The sequence below is a fragment of the Suncus etruscus genome, chromosome 14 (assembly GCF_024139225.1).
Source record: "Suncus etruscus isolate mSunEtr1 chromosome 14, mSunEtr1.pri.cur, whole genome shotgun sequence".
In the NCBI taxonomy this organism is placed as follows: domain Eukaryota; kingdom Metazoa; phylum Chordata; class Mammalia; order Eulipotyphla; family Soricidae; genus Suncus; species Suncus etruscus.
The window spans coordinates 18,825,244-18,838,920 of record NC_064861.1 but is presented as its reverse complement, the minus strand read 5'-3'; positions in this window follow the sequence as shown (position 1 = coordinate 18,838,920).

Here is a 13,677-nt window from a genome sequence, read left to right as displayed (position 1 = left end):
ACCAATACCTCTATTCTAATAGATTTCCTCAACGAATGGGGTAATAGGCTGTTGTATATGAAAATATTTCCGTAAGATTGTTCTTTGCCTGTTGTCCCACCTTGACCTTCCAGGTGGGGGCGCTGTTAGAGCCGAATAAATAGCTTGGGTGCCAGGCTTCGGGGTCTTTTGCCAGAGTTGGCTGGCTGGCTCGAGGTGTGTTTTGGAGCTAGCAGCAGGCTGACAAAAGACTCTCTTCATCCAACCTTTTACCCCTTAACCCTCCTGTCTGTGTGGATTATTTGCTGCGGATAAATATTACCAAGAACTCCCCACCCCCATTCCTCCTGTGTAATCTTACCTGCTAATAGATCTCCCATTTCTGGGAGTGGCCTTTGGTAAATAGCAAAAGGCTTGGGCCAGAAGGGCAAAGAGAATTTGCATGGATGGAGAAGGTAGCTGGAGGAGAGGTGGCTGAAAGACAAGTTAGGATGCAGGGCTGAATAAGGATCCAGCATAAATGGTTATGGTGAACACGGTCACATGTTGGCCAGGGCAAATAAATTTGTTTTCTTCTAAAGAAGCCTGCCTGTGAGTTTTCTACCTGCTGCTCTCCTGAACCCAGATACCCGCTGGCTGGAGAGGTTTGGAGCCACGTGGCCTGGGACAGCAGAGAAAGGCCTCCATCACCATCCACCACCATCCAAGCCTATCCTAAGGGCTCTGATGCAATAGGCCTTTTTTTTTTTTTTTTTTTTTTTTTTTACAGTTCTCATGATCTCTATTCAGTCCTGAGGCACATACATTTAAAAATTCTGTATGAAGGGGCCGGAGAGATAGCACAGCAGCGTTTGCCTTGCAAGCAGCTGATCCAGGACCTAAGGTGATTGGTTCAAATCCCGGAGTCCCATACGGTCCCCCATGCCTGCCAGGAGCTATTTCTGAGCAGATAGTCAGGAGTAACCCCTGAGCACTGCCGGGTGTGGCCCAAAAACAAAAACAAAAAAAAATAATAATTCTGTATGCTGTCGGCATATTTCATATTTACCCTGAGTTGACTAGTTGGATTTCACTGGCCACATAAAGTGGCACTTGGTAGAACTTAGAAAATGGAACAATATCAGAAGATCGTTTTCAGAAAATGCCCAAAGTAGTTTATGCTTCCACTAACAGGAAAGATATTCTTTTCTGTGGTGTGCTCCCCTGAAAAAACATACTTGGTGTTTTATTACCAGTTGATAGCCAAGAAGTGTGAGATCTGACTAATTTACTTTAAAATGAAAATCATGGCTAGTAACCACAATGACTGTAGTATGAAATTCATAACCACTAACCTCAAAGAGGCCTTTTAATAGTGTCAGATAAAAACACTACATTTCTCTTAATCCATTTATTCTCCTATATTTCTTTCACCTCAGACCTCCAGCATATCCCCTCCTGATTTCTGCTGCCTTTAACACTTTGTAAGAAAGTAATAACGGTTTCTCTTCCAGATGCCCAAGTGCCGTTTCCTTTGTGTTTGTACATGAACCATCAACACTTAGTTGAGGGCCAATCTCCTTACTCATGCATCAAATACTATGGTGGACTGATAAATGAGTAACAAGTAGCCCTGGTTTTAAATAAATAAAGAAAACAGGGGATGTAGCTCAGCTATAGAGCTTTTGCCTTGCTTGTTTGAGGCCCTGCAATCATTCAATCCCAAGCCCCCCTCCCCAACAAAAAAACATTTTAAAGAAGGCCATGCCTTGTACTAATTGTGATTTCATGGGATAAATATGCCCCCCCCCAGTGGCCAATTTCAAACTTTCCAGAAATTGTCATTAAACATGGGACCAGTTTCAACAACCAGAAAGGACCACACGTAGGAACAGTAGGAACATCGGTAATGGTGAATGTGGTGATTGGGAAAGATCACATTTTTAATATCTACTACCATATTTTATGTTGCTCACTGAATTTCCCACTTGCATAACTTAATATTTAATAATAGTTGTGCATAATCGTAGAATAAAAATAAAGATGATGAGTTGGATGAGCCACCCCAGGCACTGTGTTTCTTTTTTTTTTTTTTTTTTTTTTTTTTTTTTTTTTTTTTTTTTTTTTGGTTTTTGGGCCACACCCGGTAACGCTCAGGGGTTACTCCTGGCTATGCGCTCAGAAGTCGCTCCTGGCTTGGGGGACCATATGGGACACCGGGGGATCGAACTGCGGTCCGTCCAAGGCTAGCGCAGGCAAGGCAGGCACCTTACCTCTTGCGCCACCGCCCGGCCCCAGGCACTGTGTTTCTAATCCCTCAGGCCGACCGGTCTGTTGAGTAGAGCTGGAGTTAGTCTGTATTTTGCCTCATGGCCGTTTCCTGCCATATGCAGCAGATCTATGTGCTTTCTCTCTCCAACCCCAAAGCCAGACTCTTTCTTTATTATCTAGAATCACACCCACAGGGGTGAGAGGTGGGGGAGGGGGAATATAATCCTATAATCCTATAATCAAGTGGGCTTTTACATACCAAAAAAAGAGGTTAGGGAAACAGGAAGTTGGGGAAGGGTTACACATAATGACCAGCTGACAGGGTTCAGAACTCAGCATCTCATACTCAGGCATGCTTATGTTGTATATGAAAGGCCCTTGAGGAAATAGAGGTGAGGAGAGTCTCCCTTCTGTGTCTTCTTCACACAGAATGCAGGATGGAGGCCCTCCTGAAAGACATGTCCTCCATCTAGTCAGAAAGGAAGCAGGGCCAACCGCATGTAGTGTGTGTACTTACCACCTCTCTGGAGTCTCTACTGCTCAAAGACAACCTTGTCTTATCTTATCTTTTTCATTCATCTTAAATTTTTTCCAACTAGATTACTCCAACCAATATCTCTAAGTATACTGTAATTTTTCCTCACTTTTAAGAAAAATGGAATTTTTCCTAACAGCTGCTTAGTATTTCATTTTGCTAATACGTGGATGGATTTGGAGTGTATTATGCTCAGTGAAATGAGTCAGAGAGAGGGATAGACATAAAACGGTCAAACTCATTTGTGGAATAAAAAAAAAAAAAAAAAAAAGACCTAAAAGGCAATAGAGTCAAGGGCCAGGACCAGTTCATGGTAGGAAGCTTGCCACAAAGTGTGTAGGAGGGTACTGTTAGGGCAGAAAAGGTACCATTATGCCAATGATAGTTGGGAATAATCACTCTGAATAATAAATGGGTGTTGAAAGGAGGTAAAATGATACACTTAATACCTTTACAATAACAATATTGCAAACCACACTGCCTAAAAGGACAACGAGGGGGTGGGGAGAGAAGAAAAGCAGGTTGGAGTGGGGGAGGGAAACCAGGGACATTGCTGTGGGAAATGTGCGCTGGTAAAGCGATACCCGGGTGTTGAAACATTGTATGACTGAAACTAATCATGAACAACTTTGTAACTGCATTTCATGGTTATTCAATTAAAATTTTTTTAATTAAAAATAAGGAAAAACAAAGGAATCTACTCTTAACCCTTTATCTTTCTCTGGCAATATTGCAATTATCTCCTTCATTTTATAATCTCTCTAGTCCATTCCGAACAGTGTGAACCGCCATTATGCCAGAGAATAGAAAACAACTCTTCTCTAAATAAGTGTTTCCCAACTGGGACCATATAAACCCTTCCCCCACACCATTGGCCCTCAGACTATTTCAAGGGTGAGAACTACAGGTGAAAAGCCATATAAATGGTTAAGAGCATGAGACTTGGGGCCAACCAATAGAAACATGGGAAGGGCAGAGGGCAACGGAGAAAGAATACAAGGTCCAAAGAGGGCTATGTCAGGAAGAGGCTGAGAGAAACTGGCCTAGATCAGTAGTTTTCAACCTCTGGACTACACAAACCTATGCCGATCTGCAGGCATAGAAAGGTGGAAACCAGATCAGAGCGATAGTGCAGCAGTAGGGCATTTGCCTTGCACGTAACTGACCCAGGATGGGGTGTACCTCGGTTAGATCCCCGACGTCCCATATGGTCCCCCAAGCAAGGAGCGATTTCTGAGCGTATAGCCAGGAGTAGCCCCTGAGCATCACCGTGTGTAGCCCAAAAACCAAAAACAAGAAAGAAAAAAAGAGAATAAAAAGGAAGAAAGGGGGAAATCACTGTTCCGCCTCAATGGTCCAAAGAGCAGTGCCTGGACAGTCCTCAACCTTGCTTGGGTTAAAAACCACTGTTCTAGGCCATTCAATCCCGTAGGTAGCCCTTAATTTCACCAAACCTGTGGGTAGCATTTTGTTGAACTACTACTGAATGATAGATGAGGACTGGGTAAGGGTCTGGTGCCAAACCCACTTAATGCTAAACATCTATTAAAGCAATTCTACCATATCATTAACTATCTCATATAGGGAAAACAAGCAAGCAAATAATAATCCCTCTCAGGATTCACACAGGAAAAATGGACTTGTGGAATTTGGGACATAGTTTATCTGTCTCTGCTTCCAGAGAGTAGCCAGACACTGGGTGTGAAGCAGAAATTCTCTGCCAGGCTGGGCCCTGTGCCCACATTCCATGCTGACTCTATTTTCTATATCTTCTAGAATGTACTAAAATTTGGTTGTTCACCTTTGCCCACAAAAAAGCCAAGGTTGTCTCCCATAAGGTCAAAGGACCTGGTGGTTCTGTGTAAGAGCAAATACCACCTGTCCATTCCAAGGACCATTAGGGCATCATGTGGGCTGAAGTGGGTGCCAGGCCTGATTAGATTACCACTGCCAAGTAATCTTCTGGCTCAGACTGCCAACCAGTTTGGGCAAAAATGTTCATGTTCTCTGTGTCACTTGGAGGGAGAAAGAAAAGAAAATGATCATCAAACAAATTTCTATTGCTTTGAAGTCAGATAGTTTAACAAATCTAGGACTAGTTAATAATCCAGGGGACTCACTGCCCTCTCCCCACAAGTTTCCACAAATATTTAGATTTTGAGATATCAGATTTATCTGCCATTCTTCAAGGTGAGACAGTGGTTTACACCTATCAGAGTCTTTTATGGAAAGAGTGAACAATTGGCCTTTTATTAAATGTCTTGATTCGAGTAGGCACAGAGCTCCAGCTCTGGCCCACTCCCCTCTCTGCCTTTCTCGCTCTCTTCATGACTTGTTTCTTTTTGACCACCCTGACCATTTATTTATCTATTGCTCATCTTTTTACCCATTCTTGTAATTGCCTGCTGATGTGAATTTTCTACTGGTTTGGGAGGTTCTCTAGATTAAGAGAAAACTATGTGCTTTTCACTCCTCTCTATTTAAAGAAAACATCTTATACATATGTTGAGTAAATTCATGATAGTACCAAACATAGTAGATGATTTTGAGCAGTGTGTCCCTGAACATCAATTTCCTTATCTACAAAATGACTGAGTGGATCAAGATTAGATCTAAATCCTCTTCTAAGTCCCTGAGTTTTCAAATGTTGTATAGAAAGTCGAGGTTGACTACAAGGTGGTCATTCATGGAGACAGGATAAAAACTGGAATTTACAGGAAAAACAAGACACAATTTCAAAACAAGTTCAAAATACCAGAGCATTTTGTAGCATTTCTTTCCCAGATGTTTCTTCCTACAGTTAAAAATTGATGAGTAAAAAATTGATTGGTCCTTTAATAAACAGGAAGTGAAAGCAGCTCAGGGCAAGGAGCCAGCTGGTCATCATACTACACATTACAAGGGACCTGGCAGATCTACAAATTCCAGTGCATAAAGTTAAATGTGTGATATATCTAGTGTTACATAAGTCCAGTGTGAGTGCAAAGGATTAAAATATATCATGAAAGAAGAATGATAAGTGGAGATGGAACAGAAGGAAAGAGACTCTGAGAAAGTGAGTTGAATTAAATAGTAGTAAAGAGAAAAAAAAGGAAATCTTGTTCATATTTAGAGCATAATTGTCCTGCAGAAGGTATGGTACGTTCAATGGCCCTGAGACAGTTCTTAAATACTCCCAAATTTGCCTGAAACCTCTGAGCAGGCCAATATGGCTGAAGCAGAGTTCTGGGAAGTGAAGTCAGTGAAAATATCAATGCTCTAGTGCACTATGAGTTCAGTGAAGATGCTAACTTTATGTCTGTGGAGGAGAGGTTATGGAGAACTTTGAACAGGGCAATGTGATCATCTGAACTCTATAATTTAATCTGATGACTCAGACTACTAACCATATGGAAGAGAAGCTAGACTCATTATAAAGAGGCAGAGGAGAAAAAAGAAAGAACTACTGAGTGAAAGGTATTTTACACTATATGAGAGAAACTCAATAATGAACAACTTTGTAACTGTGAAAGCAACAATTGTATTATGAGCAACCATGTAATCCAGGGTGTTTAAATAAAGTAATTTAAATACATATAAACATATAGAAGTAAAATAAAATAACAAAATACAAGTGAAAGAAAAGAAAGCACCTAAGAGGTTACTGCAGTTATTTGGACTAGAGGCCACAATGGGGTCAGCGGAGGAGTAAAAACTTTTTGGATTCTGTATCTAATGTGAATATAGCAATGATAATGAGAGCTGAAAGTTGATAAAAGAAAAAAAAAAAAGATAAGATGGCCACACGTGGAGTAATTTGAAAATTGAAGGAAATGTATACAGATATTTTTACTTCCTAGGACTGATATAATAATGTCTCACACTGGAGGGCTTAAGCAACATAAATTTTATACCAAAAAATATACATATTTTGTATAACTGAATACCATAAATTCCTAGGCCTTTTAGTAGTCATAGTCATTTCCTGTGTTCACACTTGCCCTTTGCTATAGACACCAATCCTATAGATTGTGAGCTAGGAGGACCAGTCATGGGAGGAAGTTTGCCACAAAAAATTGAAGATGTAGGTAGGGCATAAAGGATCTCTGACCAGGATAGTTGGAAATGATCGTTCTGGATAAGAACTGGGTGCTGAAAAGAGGTAATGCGATAGGCATGATATCCCCTCAGTAACAATATTGCAAACCATAGTATCTAAAAGAAGGGAAAAAGAAAGGGATCCAGAAAGAGGAGGGCAGGAGGGAAGGAGAGAGAGAGAGAAAGAGAGAGTGAGAAAGAAGAAAAATATATCTGCCCTAGAGGCAGGCACAGGGTGGGAGGAATATGGGGAAAATGGGAACATTGGTGGCAGGAAATATATATGCACTGGAATATTGTATAACTGAAACTCAATCATGAACAACTTTGTATCTGTGGGTGAAAAAAACTGTATCATAAATAAATTATAAATAACCTTGTAACCACAGTGTTTAAGTAATATCATTTTTTAAAAAGCTACGCACTAACCCCTATTTCCTCAGTCACTGAATATGACCATGTTGAGAGAGAGGGGTTTTGAGGAAGCAATAAAGGTCAAAGAAGGCTTTGAGGGTGGGCACTAATCTCTGCTGGCCAGTGTCCTCTTAAAAAGAGATATTAGCACAGAGACTTGTGAAGTAGGAAGCCCAGTGAAGATACAATAGGACAATCATCTGCAAAGGTAAAGAATGAGGCTCAAATGAACCAACCCTGTTACTCCTTGATCTTAGACCCCCTCCAGAACTATAAGAAAATTCATGCCTGTGAATTAAGACCTCCAGTAAATTCTGGTGATTTCTTTTAGAAGATTTTTTTCATCAGTCCTAGCAAAACATATTGTACCATCTGAATTTGAATTTGACCATATGTTAAAATCTTCTTTCAAATGAGGTCACAGTCCCAGGGCTTGTGACTATAACATCTGTTCAAGACACACTTCAATGCATAAATACCAAACACAAACAGCAGAGATAAAAGGACAAGAGCCTGGTGGTTCTAGGCACCCAGTTCTGCTCCTTAGTCCTATGAGTTGCCCTATTTCCTGCTGCTTTAGAATCTTCTGAGCTTGCCTGGATCCTTTTCCATTTGTGCATAAAGTAATTAGAGTTGGGTTTCCATTCACTGTCCACTGAGATTCTTACCTAGTAAGATGTGGAGGAAAAGAATCTCTATTATGAGTGCAGATGCCACAGGACAAACAGAAAATGCTTAATTGCCAGATTGTTTCCATTTCCTAATGAACCCATCTCCTGAGATCTTAGGAAATTGAGCTTCCTTTTAGCTTTATATTTTGAACTCTCTTTTCATTCTTTTTTCACCCTGATTGTTTAGAAATCCAATACGAATTTTATGCATTTTAGTTATGTGGCAAAATTACATCTATAAAGGCCAATTCACCACACAATGTTAGTACAAAAGAGAAACTTCTCTTTTTAATAACAGTAGCATCTAATGACATGCATTTTCAAGAAATCTATGAGTGATACTGTTTGTCTGGGAAGAACAATTTCAAAAGATTGACCTCATATCAAACTGAAGACCAGAAATTGCTAAAGGACAGATGTGATCATAAAACAGAAAGTAATAATAGTAAAAGCAAAGGCACACAGGGACAAGTCCATTGAAGTCAATATAGAAAGCAAGGGTAGCATATGAGGCCTCAGAGTGGATCCATTTTCCAGATACTTTCCCTTCCCACATATTGAACTAAAGAAAGAACATAGGAGCAACGAGATAATGTACTAGAAGGACAGAATAACAGCATTTAGTTAAGGATATTAAGGAGGGAAAAGGTGAGGAAGGGGGGCACTATAAGGAATCCCAGGATAAAAAAAAAGGGTGACTTGAGGGACAAATCAAAGCACAACTTAACCATGTGGTGATTTTTTATATTATATCCTCAAAGAATTGAATGATGATTGAATGATGAACCAGATGATGACTGGAATATAGTCAATCAAAGGCATACCTTCCAGGAAGAAGAATAAATGATAATTCCATGAATATTGCCTTCCAATATTGTCCATTCCCAAATCCAAAGGGATATTTTTCCAAATGGTTTTACAATATACATTCAAATTTAGCAAAAAATATGAAGAAGTTGTATTTATCTGAGATTGGCTTTCCTGGAAACAGACTTTGAGACAAGGGGTTACAGGAAGATTGGGAGACTATGGAAGGAGGTAGATGATAGATAGATAGATAGATAGATAGATAGATAGATAGATAGATAGATAGATAGATAGATAGATAGAGAGATAGAGAGATAGATATGTGTGTATACACCCACACAAAACTATGAGAATAATGTAGGATAAAATAATCTGTGTATTCAGTAGAGCCTCAGTCAAGCCTATAGGATCACTCTGATGGTGGATTAGCCCACTGAGGGGGAGGCATTTGAGTGAGACAATTCCCATCACCATAAAGGATCATTTCTAGTTTGGAGATTTGGGGGAAGAAATTAAGGCACTGAAAAGAGGACTTGGGTGAGATATTACCACTATCTGTAGATTACTATCTGTAGATTACACATGCATAAAATGATACTTGGAGAAATTCATTCATGCATTCAAAGGGAGTAGAATCCAGTCTCACTTTATTACCCTACAGAAGTATAAACTACGTAAAGTTATAGAAAAAGTAAATATATATGGACAGTATATTTAAGTTACTATAAAAATAGAAATAATTGATCATAAACATGAAGATGCCCATATCAATTTCTTGGATTTTTGGTTGTTGTTGTGTTTGTGTTTTCTGATTTGGAGGCCACACTTAAATATACTCAGGGCTTACTTCTGGTTTTGTGCACAAGGATCACTCCTAATGAGGCACAAAGAACCATAAGGGGCTCTGCTAACCAAATCCAAATTGCCATGTGCTATGCTACTGTACTATCTCTCCAGTCCCTCATGGATGTTTTCATTTGTTTGTTTATTTGTTTCTGTTTGTAAGTTATGCCTGACTATGCTAAGGAGTTATTCTGGATTTGTGGCAGAGAATAAATAAAGTGCCAGAAATTGAACCTAGATTAGTTTCCTGCAGGGCAGTGACTTACATACTGTACTACCTCTCCAGCTCTAGGTTGGACATTTTTCTTTTTTTTTTTTTTTTTGGTTTTTGGGCCACACCCATTTGATGCTCAGGGGTTACTCCTGGCTAAGTGCTCAGAAATTGCCCCTGGCTTGGGGGGACCATACGGGACTCTGGGGGATCGAACTGCTGGCCTTCCTTGGCTAGCACTTGCAAGGCAGACACATTACCTCTAGCGCCACCTCTCCGGCCCCTAGGTTGGATTATTTTTTTAAAGGAAGAATAAGTCAACCAGAAGAGAGACTGGTGTCAGGTAGCTTTTACCCTTCCACAGAGAAGTCATAGATGGGGTGGGGGAGTGATAACACAGTGGTAGGGTGTTTGCCTTGCATGTGGCTGACCATAGATGGACTTGAGTTCGATCCCCAGTGTCCCATATGGTCCCCCAAGCCAGGAACAATTTCTGAGCGCATAGCCAGGATTAACCCCTGAGCATCACCGGGTGTGGCCCAAAAACCCAACCCCTCCCCCAAATAAAAGAAGACACATATGGGCTGTGAATTGTTCTTTCCTCATTGGAAAAAGAAATATTCTTTTTCTAAAGTGGTCACATCAGGGTAACCTGGGTCATCAGGTAACTGCCTAAATTTGATCCTAATGCTTGCAAGTGGACTAAGCATTAGTATTACTCCATAATCAATACAAATATTTCTAATTGTTATAGTGAAAATGTCTCAGTAAATAAAATGGATTAAGATTTTGCTTAGGTTCCCAATAGCTTAAATGAATTTTCCCATTGGATGTTATGTAGTAGCTGTGTCTGCTTGGTTACATCTAGCTCCTTAAAATATGGAACTTCTCTTTATTAGAGATTAGTTTACAGAACAGAAGCTCGAGGGGCTGAAGAGATAGCAAAGCTGGTAGGGCATTTGTCTTGCATGTGTCTTGCCCAGGTTCAGCCCTCAGCATCCCATAGGGTCCCTTGAGTCTGCCAGAAGTGATACCCGAGTGCAAAGCCAGGAGTTACTCCTATACATTGCTTGGTGTTGGCCCAAAACAAAACAAAAACAAAAAATAGAAGCAGGAAAAAAATCTTAGTGATATAATTAAAATCTTCTATGTCTCTCACACACACACACACACACACACAACATTATCCTTTCATGAGACCATGAAAGGTCTGCCTTTTTGCTATAGCTATTACCATTTGGTACAATATGCAACAGGAGATAAGGCCAGTGTGCAGTGTTTGTATAAGTAACAACCCAATGATGCTCTCAGAATCTTTGTGGGAGATTAAATCTGTGTTAAGGGATGAGTACACAGTTTCTAGTCCTCCTTAGATACTAATTAGTCCATCAACAGCTGCTTTCCAAACCTCAGAGTTGGAATTAAAAAAGCAAGCTTGAATGCCAATTTCTCTGGATACAAATCTTAAAAATTGATTCATCTGCCACAGCATATGATACCAAGAAGCCAAAAGCTGTCCCATAACCTAGGCATAAATTATGACTCTCACAGTTCATGATTAATCAACAAGGGACTCGAACAAAATTTCACTCCAAATTGCCTCTCTAGCTTCCCTCTGATTAGATGGAGCCCATAGTCACTGTGCCAAGAGAGAAGGGAACTGGATACTAAAAGACTGGTCATGCTACTTCCTGAGACAAGCATTTCTAGGGCACAGGAGCTTCTAAAAGATGAACAAACACAGCTGTTAGGAAAAAAACAGTCATAAAATTCGTTTATACATGAATGGATATGGAGAGTATTATACTGAGTGAAATGAGTCAGAGAGAGAGGAATAGACATAAAATAATCACACTTATTTGTGCAATATTTTTTAAAATATGATATGACATCTAATATCATATATGATATGATAATACTATCTAAAGACAATAGAGATGAGGGCCAGGAGGACTAGTACATGGTAAAAAGCTTGCCACAAATAGCAGGGAGTGCATTTAGGACAAAGGAACCACTATCATAATGATAGTTGCAAATGATCACTCTGGACAAGAACTGGGTGCTGAAAGAAGTTAAAGTGATAGGCATTATACCTTTTCAGTAATAATATCGCAAAACCCAGTGCCTAAAGGGAGAAAAAGGAAGAGAAAGAGAAGGAAAAAGAGAAAAGAAAGAGGCAGGTAGGGGAGAGGGTTGGGGAGGGCAGAAGGAAAGTGAGAGATTGGTGGCAGGAAGGAGCATTGGTGAAGAGTTGGAAATTGTATTACTGAAATTCAATTATGAACAACTTTGGGATTTTTTTTATGTCCACTTGTGAAGGATGTTGTACATTGTATGACTGACACTCAATCATGAACAACTTTGAACAGTGAAAAAGACCCAAATGTGTTATGAACAACTTACAAATCACGGTATTTGTTTAGGCCAAGCTTCTTTATTAAATAAGATTATTTAAAAATAATAAATCAAACCATAGCGAGATCTTTTTATCTAAATGACTATAAAATAAGACATACAATAAATTATAAGCTAGAAAAAATTTGCAGTTCCTGCTACAGATAATGGGATAGCCTTCTTACACATGATTTCTACAACATCAATAGGGAAATCAATAGGGAAAATAAGTAACAATTCAATAGAAAGGTGAGGAAATACTATGACTAAAATTCACAGAAAGGAAGATATAAAAAGCTCTTATATATTAAAAATTTAAAGTTACAGCTTAGTTAATAATGGCATGATAGTTTTAAAATTTGGAGTATTGAGGTATAAAGTTTCTATATCCCTCTTCCCACCAAAGTGCCCCTGTCCCTCTACGCTAGTCCAATCTGTATCACCTCTCCCTTATTCTTTGTTAATCAGTTTTGCAATCCAAAGCCAACTCTTCCATATTTATATACATATATTATTTTTATTTTGACCATATTGGCTTACATATCTTTCACAGTAGTATTTTATGTACATATTAACATTGAATCAGGGGAATTCTCATCCCCAGATTTGTCCTCCCTCCACCCTCATTCCCATCTTGCATCCTACATCCCCCACCCTCAACCCCCGGGCTGCTGGAATAAGTGGTCCCCTCTGTGTCTAACTTACTACTAGTGATCATATATCTGTTTGGTCCTGGTATCCTCCCTTATTCCCCCCTCTACTTGAGAGGCAGAGCTAGATAATTCAAGTTATGTGGTTTTGTTTGAAGAAAAGAAAAGCAATAAAATGGGGTAAAAATCAAATAAGCAGAAAATGGGCAGAGTCCTTCTAGAGGCTCTCAATCTCACTTTGAGAGAGGACAGGAAAAAAGGAATTGAAACACCACAACAATACAAAAAGAACTATCAAATAAAATATTCAGTGAGCACTACAGCAATAAAGACAAGCACCACATAATAGTCTCGGTCCTGAAATAAAACCATGCCAGAGCGCAAAAAGAAAGAGAAACATAAAATAAAATAAAATAAAATTGGAGACATCAACTTGAATATCTACACCAAAACAAAGAAGTCTAGATAGTTAGATAGATAGGTAGATAGATAGATAGATAGATAGATAGATAGATAGATAGATAGATAGATAGATAGGTAGATGATAGATAGATAGAGAGAGAGAGATAGAGAGATAGATAGATAGATAGATAGATAGAGATAGATAGATAGATAGATAGATAGATAGATAGATAGATAGATAGATAGATAGATAGATAGATAGATAGATAGATAGATAGATAGATAGGTAGGTAGGTAGGTAGGTAGGTAGGTAGGTAGGTAGGTAGGTAGGTAGGTAGGTAGGTAGGTAGGTAGATAAAAAAGATTATTTTGTGCTTTTTTTTCCTGCATAGGCAGAGTAAATATCGGGGGCATTAGAGAGGGAATTCCCTTGGCCTAGGAGAT